The sequence below is a fragment of the Coturnix japonica genome, chromosome 26 (assembly GCF_054131305.1).
Source record: "Coturnix japonica strain WE chromosome 26, WE-NBRP24, whole genome shotgun sequence".
Taxonomy (NCBI): domain Eukaryota; kingdom Metazoa; phylum Chordata; class Aves; order Galliformes; family Phasianidae; genus Coturnix; species Coturnix japonica.
This window is the reverse complement of record NC_140688.1, coordinates 6,760,946-6,774,995: the sequence shown is the minus strand read 5'-3', so window position 1 is coordinate 6,774,995 and position 14,050 is coordinate 6,760,946. Positions and strand designations below refer to the sequence as shown.

Sequence of the window (14,050 nt, the reverse complement as noted above, 5' to 3'; positions counted from 1 at the left end):
GTTGGTTTTTTTTCATTTTTTCCCTCCTAGACCCATTCACAATCTCCCTTCCCTTCCCCTCTCGGCCGCGCCGCACCGCGCTGTTAGAGAGGGGAGGTGCTTTGTTCCTTCTCTCCCCGGGTTTGTTCCCGCTGTCACCGAGTGAGCTCTAGAGAGAACTCCATGACACAAACTCATTGCAAAGTCTAAGCTAGAAGAAGCGTCACCTCAGTGTATCCCAGAAAAAGAACAGCGTTGAGATTTTAATTGGTTTTGGTTTTTTGTTATATTGAGGGTGGGTTGTTTTTTGTTGGTTTTTTAGGGGTTTTGGGGTTTTTTTTTGTCTTTTTTTGGGGGAGGATGGGGGGGGTGGGGGGGTGCGAGGGGAAGGGAGAGGGTGGGGACAGTTGTTTGGTTGTTTTTAATATACAATAAAGCTATGCAGTTCCACTGTCAGTTGCCTCAGAGAGTTCCCGAAGGAGCTCAACCACATTCTGCTCAACATCAAGTTGTTCCATTGAGTGGAACAATGGTAGTCTTGCAGATGGAGCAATGCAGGAATTCTGACAGCATCTCCAGGTGTATCCAGTTCATCATCTGAAAGCTCCGCAACCAAATTGGAAGGGACCAGTCCTCTTGTGCCATCTGTCAGCTCTCCCTGAAACCAGCCATTCTCACCCACATCTCCAAAGACATTACGCATTGTCCGGCAGTCAGAGGAAGCTCGTTTTCTGGGTCCTCATTAGGACCCTCAACAGGAATGTAGCTGTGTCGAGCTAAGAATCTTCAAACTGCTGGTGATACCTGTCCTGGAGAATGCAGGATGAAGGACAAAAGCTCTGCTCTCACATTCAGGGCCATCCTCTGACAGAAGGCAGCGCTCAGGACTGTTCCCAAGGATCTCTTTCATGGCTTTGAGTTCAAGCTCCAGGTCTTCCAGATGACCTTGAAGACTTCTGGCCTCTTCAATGGCAGAATGGAACGGACTGGAGCTATTACGGAGACTCTTGTTTGACTGGGTCAGAGTCTGTCTCGTTGCCTTCCCCAGCTCCATCTGCTGCTTCTGCTTCTCTTTTTTCCCTCTTGAGCGCTCTGTGAGAATGAGTTTCAGAAAGCACTACTCAGTGACAGGAAATAAGGGGAAACTTGAAAGACTTTGCAACCTAAGTCCTGGCAGTGTACTGCCAGCGGCTGATTTGGCCGTCCAGGATCCTGGCACCACAAATGCTTCATTGCCAAATGCAGCAATAAGGTGTTCTGGGGAAAGGCCAACTCACAGGTAATTTTTGAGCACCCATATCACAGTACCAACGGCCAGCACCAGCGCAGGCAGCAGCATCGCTGAGACCGTCACCGGAATGTGGCACTTCCGCACAGATCTGTGAGCAGCAGCCTCTGTGCTTTTGCCTGTGTTCATCCCTGGAAGAAATGAGACAATGTCCCACGTTACCTTCAGCTGCGCTACAGATAATCTCTCAGTGTGCTTCATGGACCCAAGAGGTCATTTTGTCAGTGGGTGCCTCCGTCTCTGGTGCCGAAGAACCGGAGGACAAGAAGGATTGCTTCCACCTCTCGTTGGGTACGGAGAGGCTGCACAGGCACTACCCGTGTCCTCCTCTGGGCCGAGAGCTGGGGCTGTACTCTGGGGTCTGGGCTTGGTCCGTGGGGAGAGCTACAGAGCAGAATCCCTCACACTTTTCCCGGCATGCGTGTTCTGAGCTCCCCCTGTGGGACGCCCCCCAGGCTGAAGGTCAGGCTTCAGCCAGCACAGGGCACAGCCAGAGCCAGCCCAGGGGAGAAACACTCCTGCAGGCTCCTACCACGCAAGACCCTGCTCATCACCCTCAGGTGGCTTCGTTCCAAAAGGGCAAACTCTGGGATCCGGGAGCGGTGGGAGCTGAGCAGGGTCACAGAGGTCTGCAAGTACCTTCTCTGGCACATTGTTGGAACAACTCTCCACACTCCACGAAGGCCAGCCATTTTCAGAGAGCCACCCCTGGCTTCTTTTACATGTGCTCTATGCTCACACGCTCAAGTCTGGCTGCTGACCTGGTGTGCAAGAACTGGCAGCAAGAGCCTGCAGGCACGCAGTGACTCTGGTTCGTGACACCGTATGATCATGGGACAGAAATTACCTGGCATGCCAGTTGGTGCTGCCTGCATTCCTCTGTCCGGGACGGACAGTGTGGGATAACCGCCTTCCTGCAGCGCATCTGGGACTGGCAGTGTGGGATATCCACCTTCCTGGAGTGCATCCGGGACCGGCAGTGTGGGATATCCACCTTCCTGGAGTGCATCCCGCTCACTTTGTTGGTCCGTTCCTTTAGAAAGAAAGCAGGGCAGTAGGATTGGGATGTCACGTGCCCTCATCAAAAACTGAGCTTCTCCAATCCCGAGCTCAGGTAAAGTCCAGCCCCCCCCCCAGTACACTGTGAGCCCCTCTGTTACCCAAGGGCATTTGGGCCCTCCCAGCTATTGGACAATGCTGACTCCCTCACACCTCTTGAGGAATCAGCTCCTGTGCAAGGCCCTCACATTCTGTGCTGTCACCAGCCCATCACAGCCAGGTAGCTGCAGGCTGAAATCCAAGCTCTAACACACAGTCCAAGCCTTCAGAATTAGCATCTCCACCTCATTTCCAGCATTAGCAAAAGCAGCCAACCCTGCTCGGGATGCTCCTCCTGCCTTGAACTTGCTCAGCTGCACGGAGGGCTTTGGATGAACAGAAGCACAGCGCTTGCCACTTGCTGCCATCTGGGTGCCAATGACTGCACAAAGCAGCTCTGACAAGTAATGGTTGTGCTGGGGGAGCAGCTGCCTCTGGGTCTTGGCTGGATGCAGACCATCTGGCAGCAGACCAGCTCTGGTGCTTGACAGCACCTGCAAGGTGATACATGGAACACGGCTGCAGCACGGCTCTGACCCTTCCCTTCCTGCTGTGCAGGCTACAGCCTGCCCACACCTGTATATCACACCTCAGCTTCCCAGGTCCCACAGTGAACAGACTGAAGTATACCCACCACGCTCTGCCTTCTCCATTTCCTTCAGCAGTCGTTTCAGGAGACGGGATGAGCCCTGAGAGTATTTTCCTCGTTTGGATTCATCCTCTTCTCTTTCCGAACCTTAACAGAATGTATGAAGTTAAATATCACATGCATGAAGTTTTGAAGACCAGCGGCGAGTCAGCCAAGTCAGTGAAGACAGAGTACTCACTGCTGGGATTAAAGCTGGGCTCCAGCACAGGAGGAAACCGATGACCGGGCAAGGCCCACACTGGGGGCACTTCTGCAACCAAAGACCCATGAAAAGTTTCAGTCACACACTACAGCATCAACTGAGTAGCAGAGCGTACAGGGGACTGTGCCATGAAATGGCACTGAAACGGGCAGCAAAAGCTCTCTAAAGAATTTCAAAGCTATGACGTACCTGCGCAATCCGACAGAGTTTCAGTTCCAGATCTCAGAGAGGAAGCTGGATCAACTCCTCTAGTCAAATCTGCAAACGAACGCAGGACAGAGCAACTGCTACTGAGCATCCCTTCAGCCACAAGGTCGCAGGATGCAATTAAAGCCAGGGATTCCTTCACAACACTATTCTCCCTTCCGCACAGGAGCGCCTCGGAAACAGTTCCGGGCTGCCTACAGGGGCCTCACCATCGTGCTTAACTAATCCTGTGTGGAACTGCCCAGAGGAACGCCCTCCTGGTGTTCACCCCAGCTCTAAACTGCATGGAGTGGGGTAAACCTCAGCTTTGGTAAGCCACTTCCTGGAGACACAGCTGTCATCACGGATAGAGGAGAAATGTTCCCATTGCATGTGCCCATCTCTCTTTTCCTTAGTGAGCTGCAGTGGTGGAAGTGGCTGCACAGAGGCCAGAGGTGACCTGCTGGCTGGTATTCCACAGCTTTCCAAATACTGTCTCCAGGCCGTGGGAAACAATTCTCAGGGACCTCGTGGAAGAACACTTGGCCCCTTGAAAGTTTCTTACTGGGAGACCTCGTAGATACACAGACAAAGCCAACACAATGCTGACAGCACGGAGCTCCCAAGAAACGATGACCATCCATGCTTCTTGGGGAGAAGAACCCTCTGTCCGGTTAAACGCAGAACACTCGATGAACCGTCCCAGCCAAATATAAACAAATATCAAGGAAATGAAGCCTGCTGATTTACCTCCAGTCTCGCCCTCGGGATCGTAGGCAGGATTCAGTTCTGCAGATTCACCAGCAGGGCCTGCAGACACAAGTGTGATCAGACACAGGTGAGGAGAGCTTCCGGCACATGTGGGGGCCTCCTTTTCCCTGAGTGACCTGTAGGGTCTGGCGGTGGTTGGGGAATGCCACAGCCCGAATACAAAGGTCTGGGCTCCCTCAGCTGCAGAGGGGCAGCGGTAACCTTCCCACTGAAACGTGGCAGCTCTCCGAGAGAAAAAATACTCATGGGCTCATCTGTGCAAACCCTTCCGGGCACAAACAGGCTTGGAAGACCTGGAGAGGATCTCCAGTAAAATTGCACCCAGGTAAACCGTGAGAGCATGAACGTTTCAGCCTCCAAGGAAACAGACACTCACAACTTACCCCTGGGTTGTCCCCCAGGCACAGGCATGAAGTCTGGATCCAAACGAGCATCCGGAAAGGGAACACGAAGCTCATCATCTAGAATCAAGAACAGATGAGAGAAGTTCCCACTATATGCACTATATGGTGTGATCTCCTTCTCCCTCAGTAACTGGATGTGGAGAATAACTCAGGTCATGATTTCCAAAGTTGCAGGGTGGACGGGATGACCCGTAGGCTGGCACCTGGCAGCGTATGCAGTGCTCTCTCCGGGCCACGTGCCACATCTCTCACAGATTACGTGGAAGAAGATGCAGCCCCCCAGGGCTTTCTTACTGGGAGGCCTCTGATGGACAGCAAGGTCACACTGAGGCACGGGAGGAAAGCACACCTGTCTCTTCCCCTGGGCTGTGGACTGGGGCTGTGGCTTGGAAACTGGGGAGTGCCATGAGCCTGAAGCAGAAATGCTCATGCACGCCCAGCACGCCTCTTCTGAACTCTCCCCGGGCATCTCCCAGGATGAAGGCTGTGCTGCAGCGTGCAATTAGCAGAGCTACAGCCTGGCATGGCTGGAGCCAGCCCTGGGGAGCAGCGCAGCCATGGGCTCTTGCCCGGCTCCTGCAGTGCTGCCCATCACCCCCTACCCAGCAACACCCCCATGGAAGGCAGGCCCCAGGCAAGTGTACTACAGGGCCGTGGGGACACAGCCTGACTTCTTGCTCCCAGCGCTGCTCAGTTTGGGTCCCATCTCTACCCACTCACCTGCTCCCCGTGCTCGCCACGGAGCAGCACAGCTCTCCTGGAAACTCATGGCCACCAATAGGAGGAAGAGGACAAGGCGGGCAGGGTCCATGGCCGCCCCCACACTTGCACCACGCTTCCAACACCACCGCTGCAGCCACAGTGAGTGTCGCACTGAGCCAAGACTGCGGCCAGGCCTCGTGAGCTCATGACGCAGCTCAGCACAATCATAGGATGGGGCATTGTGACCTCACACCTCTGTGATTCCGGGTGGCGGCTCTCGGGCAGAGATGCCACCCACAGAGTCTTGCTGCCCAGAGCTCCATCCAACCTGGCCTTGAACACCTCCAGGGATGGAGCATCCACAACTTTGCTTGGCAAACTTTTGCAGAGCTTCAACAACCCCAAGACGGCATTATTTCCAGCCTGGTGCACCACCTCAGGCCACAGGGGTAGTGACGCAATATGCACAGGTTATCCATGCGTGTGAAACGTGCTGCAATTAAGCAAGACAAGCGGATAAATCCTCTCCAGTGTGGAGGATGATGGCTGAAATACAAACATGGAGAAGCTGACCTTCCCACAGACCCGCCAAGTCAAGTGTCACGTGCTTACATTTTTGTTGATAGATCTGCAGTTTCATCTTTTTTTGATTGGCTAAGGAAATCCCCTTTCCTGCACCAAGTGTATTTCCCATGTGTAACGTGCTTCCAAGCCTGATTCTAGTAGCAGATATTGAAGGCTTGCTAGTTGGCACCTCCCATCCCCAAAGTCCCAGTGAACTCACCCACTGCTGGCAACTGGATGCTTGGTGGCGAGAGAACCATCACTTACAGGATCCCACCTGGGTTTCCAGAAACTGTTGCACCTTTGGATACATGGCGATAAATACTGTGTCCATACAACACCCTCATTGAATCAGAGCCTGCCACCTTCCCTACAACCAGGCAAAGGGCGCAAAGGAAGCTGAACTGCTGAACCAGGCACCAATGGGGCTTACGTGTTTGCGTCAAAAGACAAAATACCAAGCAGAGAGCGTGGGAATCAGGTGTTGTTTCTGAAGCAGAATTAAGATTAAAAAAATTGATTTCACAGTCTGACATCAACCCTCCTCCACCCCTCCCATTCCCCCCCAGAGCACCCCTCCCTTCCTTCCCTCTTTGTTTAAAGGAATCAAGGGGCCTGGGAGAGCAGGAAGGATGCAGATAAGGAGTGAGACCTCACGGAAGATATCAGGCAAGGAGGAGAATAGATGTTGTAAATACCAGAAGAGGAGTTGCATCCCCCTGATAAGAACAAGAGGGGGTCTACATGCTAAACAACTATTGAATATGTATCAGAATTCTGAGAAATCATTGACAATGTATGAGATGTACCTATATCTGTGTCATGATTTTACAAGTCTGTGTGCAAGTTTGGTGGAGCTATCCCCCTTGCACCCAGCGCTGGAATAAACATACCTGCTTTATAACCCATCTATGTGTTATAGAGTTTGATTCCGCAAGTCACTTACACCCCATATTTTCCCTAACAGCCACACTGGGTTATCTGGATTTGTTACACTTATCCATAGTTGCTGGCAGATGTTTCTCTCTCTCTCTGTCTTAAATCCCCACACAGCCCATCTTCCCAACTGTGGGTTTCGGTTAGGAGGTATGCACCCATAGGGTCCATGCCCTGCTTGTAGATATTTATCCTGCCCAGCCCCAGGTGCCCAATCTGAGGCAATAGTTTCACATCCCTAATAGGCACAGTAATATGAGCCTGGGTGGTTACAGTATCCCCTCCCTGGGTTTGAGCTTAGGCAAAAATAGTAACCCTTTTGGTTTAGACTGGGCTGTATAGGTACCAGGTCACACAGGGATGTAAGGAAGCTTGGTGTGGGTGGCGTTGTGCTGCTATACAAAATGTGATCACTGTGAGAATCCCCAAGTACTAATGGATACCCCTAAGGCCCATCTTTCCCCACAGTTCACTCCTCTGCCTCACTCATCAACTGGGTTGCAACCAGCTACGAGGGGTTTTTTTAGTTCTTCTCAGCAGCAGTAGTGCTCTTCAGGGGAAGCCTTTACCTGGAATACCCATTGGGCTTGTCGCAGTGTGAGTTTCAGGTCGTCACTCCCAGGAGCTACCTCCCACTTCTCGTCACCGATGGGTCCTTTAACACGTCTGGCATGAGTCCATCCTCTCTCTGTGGTTCGAATAGCTGTTTCTGCAGTAAATAAAACAACATAGGGACCTTCCCCTTGTGGTGTTAGTGTAGCTTCTTTCCAAGTTTTTCTTAGAACCCCATCCCCTACGTGTATCCTATGGATTGCTATCTCCAATGGGGACTGCTGTGCAATCAGATCCTTCTTGTAGTTCCTTGCACCCATTCATTAATTGTATAAGATTTTAATTGATCATCTTGTAAATGGGGGTGACCAAGAGGTATTTCAAGATTATAGGGCATACCATACAGCATTTCAAAAAGTGAAATTCCCAGATCAGTTCTGGGCTTCACACATATATTTAACAGAGCTAACAGCAAGCATTTTATCCAAGATGTCTTAGTTCCTATCATTAATTTTCTAAGTTGTTTTTTAGTTTCCCCATTCATTCGTTCTACTTTACCAGAGCTCTGACGGTGCCAAGGAGTATGATATTCCCATTTAATCTTTAGAATTTTCATTGTGTCACGTGTAACCTTTGACACAAAATGAGCTCCCCTGTCAGAATCTATTGCTTCTCTAATTCCATATCGAGGAGCTATATTTTCTAATAGTATCTTCACTACTGTTTGTGCTGTAGCCCTTGCCGTAGGGAATGCCTCAACATAGTTTGTAAGATGGTCTACAATCACTAATAAATATTTGTATCTCCCAGTTTTAGGGAGTTCAGTAAAGTCCAACTGGATCCTTGCGAAGGGTCGATAAGCCAATTCTCGCCCTCCTGGGATTCATTTTCTCATATTCTTTGCATTCACCCTACAGCAAGTCATATGTCCATTAACAATCCCCTTTGCTATGTTATATACCCCTGTACACATATAATTATTGGCAAACTGATCCACTAAGGCCTGAGTACCCCAATGTAACGTGGAACCTCCGTAACACCCTCATAGCTACTGATTTTGGGCTTTCCCTTCGTAACTCGGTGCCTGGTGGCCGCTGCGCTCGGGAGAATAAAAGCGGCTCGGACCGCCCCGCCTGCACGGGACCCAAGCCGCCCGGCGACCCATCGGGACGGCCCGGACCCGGAAGCGGACCGGACCGGCGGCGGACCGGCGCCGCGGGGAGAGTGCGGGTAGAGGAGAGAGGGGAAGGTCGGGTCTGTGCTCCTGGCCCCCTGGCAGACGGGGCCGTGGGTTCAGGTGGGGTTATGTAGGGCGGTGGTGACAGTGGGACTTCTAAATCCCTTCTCTTCTTCTCCCGCCCTCCTTTTTCTTTTAGGTGATATAAATGCCTCCTTGGCTCTGAGGCTATCCAGAGGTGGGCATACTCACTTTCCTCTGAACTAAAAGGCTCCTTAGCATTTACACAGAGGATAAGGGCCTGACATACCCAGTCCTCAGAGGAGCCAAAAAGGGGCCAACATACACTCTCCCCTTTTATGGGCTTATTGCCCCATACTTCTACACAATAATGAATCATTTTAACTTTACTTTTTCCCCGCCTAGAAGGGGAATCATTCCAATTCTTAATCATGAGTCCCAATGGACTGTCTGGGGGAATACAGGGTATACCTATACCCTCACCACTAGTTCCCCCACCCATGGGACCAGAAGGCTTACTCTTCTTCTGTCCCATCTTCTGGCAGCACCTTCACACACACACGCACACACTCACGCACACACACACACATGCACACACACACACGCACACACGCACACGCACACACACACATGCACACGCACGCACACACACAGGTGCACACACACGCGCACGCACGCAATCGCACGCAAACGCTCACACACACACGCACACACATGCACACACACACGCACACACACACACACACACACTCACACACACGCGCACACACACGCACACACACACACGCACGCACACACACGTACACACGCACACACACACTCACACACACACACACACACACACACACACGCACACACGCACACACACACACACACACACACGCACACACACACACACGCACACGCACACACACTCACACACGCACACACGCACACACACGCACACTCACACACACTCACACACGCACACACGCACACACACACGCACACACACACACGCACACACGCACACACACACGCACACACACACACATACACACACATACACACACGCGCACACACACACACATACACACACGCACACACACACACACACACACGCACACACACTCACACACGCACACACACACACACGCACACACACTCACACACACACACGCACACACACACACACACACGCACACACACTCACACACACACACACACACACACACGCACACACACTAACCCCCTCCCAGCACTCACTTGAGGTTGGACAGGTCGAGGATCAGCCCCCCCAGCACCGCAGACGCATCCTCACGTGGTGCCACCTCATTCCTGGGGGTCAAAGGGGGTGAAATTGGCACCAATCCGGGGCTTTTTAAGCCCAAAATGAGCTCTGGGTTCTGGTGGGGGGAGGGGGGTCCAACCTGGGGGTGCAGCTGGGTGAGGCCGGGTCCCCATCGGCGTCCACAGGGCACAGAGGGGCTGCAGGCTGGAAGGGGGTGGGGGGCTGGGGGGGAAATGGGGTGAAATGGGGGCAACTGGGGATGGACTGGGGGGACCTGGGATGAACTGGGATGAATGGGGGGGGATTGGGGGATATGAGAGTGACTTTGGGGGGGACTGGGGTGATGTGGGGTGAATTGAGGTGAATGGGGGAGAATTGGGGGGACTGGAGGGGTCTGAGAGTGACTTGGGGGGGAACTGGGATGAACTGGGGTGATATGGGGGAGAATTGGGGGGATCTGAGGGTGACTTGGGGGGGGACTGGGATGAACTGGGGTGATATGGGGGGAATGGGGGTGAATTGGGGGGGATTGGGGGATATGAGAGTGACTTGGGGGGGGAACTGGGATGATGTGTGGTGAAATGGGGGTGAATGGGGGTGAATTGGGGTTAAGTGGGGTAAGTTGGAGTGATTTGGGGTGAACTGGGGGGGGAATTGGGGTAAATTGGGGCAATCTGGGGTGGAATGGGGGGTAAACTGGGGCAGGCTGGGGTGAACTGGAGCTCTATGGGGTGAAGTGGGGCAATGTGGGGTGCAGTGGGGCGCTATGGAGCTGTTCCCTATGGGTTCTCATAGTACTCTGGCATTACCTGCAGCAGCTTGGTGTCCCCCCCTGGCACCCCACTGTGCTCCGGTGCTGAGATGTGGGGCAGCCCCACAGTGCCAGCCCCATAGCGCTCCTCATGCTCTGCCCCACAAGTGGGCTCCGCTTTGGCTGCCCACTCCCCCTCCAATGGCTCTTTGGTGGCCTCAATGCATTCTGTGCCCCCATCAGTGTCACTATGGGGCTGTGGGTCACTATGGGGCTGCAGGTCTCCCATATCAGGGCTGTTCTGGTCCTCCTGCTGCTCGCAGCCATCCATCCCATCCTGGAACAACCCCCCCCATAACCTGTGTGCTCCTTACCCCATAGCTGTGGGGAGCTGGGGGGTGCGGAGTCCAGAGCATCGCCTCCAATCATGGCCCCCATACTGATGTCCTCCATATTGCTGTCTCCCCCATTGCTGTCCCCCATATTGCTGTCTCCCCACTTGGTGTCCCCCATATTAGTGTTCCCTGCATTATATACCCCTCATTGATGTCCCCCTCATTGGTGTCCCCCATATTGCTGTCCCCTCCATTGGTTTCCTCTTCCTTGATGCCCCCCATATTAGTATCCCCCCCTTGGTGTCCCCTCTATTGATGTCCCCCCTCTTAGTGTCCGCCATATTGGTGTCCACCATACTGGTGTCCCCTCCCTTGCCGTCTCCCCCCCTTGGTGTCCCTGTCTCCTCCATTTTTGTCCCCTCCATTGGTATCCACCATATTGGTGTCCGCCATATTGGTGTCCCCCATATTGGTGTCCCCCCCCTTGGTGTCCCCTCTATTGTTGTCCTCCCCATTGGTGCCCCATCCAATCATGTCCCCCCCCTTGCTGTCCGCCATACTGGTGTCCCCTCCATTGTTTCCCCCCTCATTGGTGTCCCCTCTATTAGTGTACCCTCCATTGATGTCCCCCCCCTTGCTGTCCCCCATATTAGTGTCCCCCCCATTAGTGTCCTCCATATTGCTGTCCCCCATATTGGTGTCCCCTCTATTAGTGTCCCCTCCATTTGTGCCCCCTCCATTGATGTCCCCCCCCCTTGCTGTCCACCATATTGTTGTCCCCCCTATAGTCGTCCCCCCCCTTACTGTCTCCCCTCAGTCCTGCCCTGACTTTGACACTGGGGCCATCATGGTGGTCACCACCTGCAGGAGGAACAGCAGCGGCTTGGACACCATTTTGTGGCCATTTTGCGGCCATTTTGCAGCCTTTTTGAGGCCATTTGTGGCCATTTTGTGGCTGCTTGGAGGCCGTTTGGTGGCCATTTTGAGACCGCTTGGAGGCCACTTGGAGGCCATTTTGAGACCATTTGGAGGCCATTTTGAGGCCCTTTGGAGGCCATTTTGAGACCATTTGGAGGCCATTTTGAGGCCCTTTGGAGGTCATTTTGAGACCACTTTGAGGCCATTTTTTGGGAGGCCATTTTAAGTCATTACCTGTCACCTGGCTGCTCCTCCTTTTGCCCATGGCGCCGCTCACCTGAGGGGTACAGGCGCCCATTGAGCATCATTTCCTCACTATTTCCCCTCAAATCCACCCCTGGCCGCCTGATTTCTCTCCCTCCCCCTCCACTTCCCAGAATAACACCGTTATCCCGCTATAACGAGGCCCAATGGTGCCCATCCTCCCCAAGGCCCTTCCTGGCCCTGCCGCCATTTTGCTTCACCTCATCTCCCGCCCGACGCCTTCCCGCCTTTTTCACACCTCACGCTCTGCGCCTGCGCCGCACGGGGGACGCTGGGAGTTGCAGTCCCCGGAGAAACGTAACGCGGCGCAGCGCGGGGGTTGCTGGGAGTTGCAGTTCGCGACGCACCGTAAAGCACAGCAGGGTGCGGCACTTTTGTGACAGCGTCGCCATAAAGTGCGGAGGTGTTGGCAGCCCCGTAGGAGGAAGCGGTGAGTGGGGACGGACCGGGACCGGGGGGGTCCGATGGGGGGGGATCGAAAGTGGGGGTCCAATGGGGCTCCAATGGGGGGGGGGGTGTACAACGGGGGGGATCTAATGTGGGGGGGGGGTCCGATGGGGGGTGTACAACAGGGGGGGCGGGGGGGGTCTGTGCTCTGGCACAGGCATACATGCATTTAAGGAATTATAAAATGATGGATAAAAATCAGAAGTATTTTGTATTTAAATATATGTATACATTATACAGTTATTCTAATGCGACATCAAATGATTACCATTTTGCCCACAGATGTGAGAACTGTTAAGAGAAAATATACTTGCTTTTAACCACTGTAGATCACCCATGGCACATACCTAAGGACAACATAACAGCTGAAAGCAGTAACTGGGAGAAACACTATACAAAGTATACAGATTGGGCTGCACGTGCGTCAAGTGATTTATTAACACAACGAGGTTGGGGGGGAAGAAGAATTAAGTTTGATACCTGTTGTCTTCGTTTCTCCTCTTCAATAACAGCTTTGGCTTCTGCCTCTTTTATCTGTCCAGACATACAAAGTGATAAGTAACTGTTGTAAAAGCAGGTAAAACTATTATCTTACAGAGCCATAATTTATAGAACAGTTCTCAGAAAAGCGAGCAAAACCTTCACCAAGTGAGCTGTGAGCTTACTCAGATTCTAAAACATTCTGTGAAAAACCTCTATCAATTCATGTTTGAAAAACACGGAACATAAGAGACGCTACCATGTTATAAAACTAAACTTCTGACTAACTGGAAAATTCAAATGACAAATATAAAACCTGGGGAAAATATAAATATATATATTCATTAATACCAGGGAAAATTCCTTAATAAAGTCACTCTAAGCTTTCAGTAACTCAGTCCTCAATTCAGCACACTGTACACTGACGGGTAAATCCTTATATATGTATGTAATTTACACTCACACACTTCATTCCAAGTAGTTAAATATGCCCTGACTGCTAGAGCAAAAGGAAATCTCCACTTTTGTACCAAATGACATATTGGATAATGCATACTCATATTGTTCTACTGCTCTTGTTGTAATGGAAACTGTCAATGCAATTACATTTGCTTCACCATCAGAAAGTTTTATGAAAAATAAAACCTGGAACTACAACTGATCACTCTACAGAACTGTTACATAGCATTCAAGACAGCGAATTAAATGCCAGAAACTTAAAGGAAAAAGAATGGCACAGAAAATATTAAAACATAAACATACAATGCATCTGAATCACAGTTCCTGCATTATTTTCATCCTACAATAACAAAAGAATGCAACGCCTAACATACATAAAGAACAATGGGATGGACTGGCTCCGGAATCACAGAATGGCCTGGGTTGAAAAGGACCACAATGACCATGGAGTTTCAACCCCACTGCTGTATGCAGGGTCGCCAACCACCAGACCAGGCTGCCCAGAGCCACATCCAGCCTGGCCTTGAATGCCTCCAGGAATGGAACAGCCACAACCTCTCTGGGCAACCTGTTCCAGCACATCAGCACCCTCTGTGT

General features: G+C 52.0%; 1 long non-coding RNA gene across 1 annotated transcript; it reads right to left on the bottom strand.

Annotated features, from left to right (window-relative positions):
- Nucleotides 1–3,192: 3,192 nt before the first annotated feature.
- Nucleotides 3,193–7,545, bottom strand: LOC146756812 (uncharacterized). The gene is made up of 3 exons (XR_014937353.1): nucleotides 7,349–7,545; nucleotides 3,406–3,474; nucleotides 3,193–3,264 (listed from the first exon to the last, which is right to left on the bottom strand). It is a non-coding gene; the product is annotated as an uncharacterized LOC146756812 (long non-coding RNA).
- Nucleotides 7,546–14,050: the final 6,505 nt, after the last annotated feature.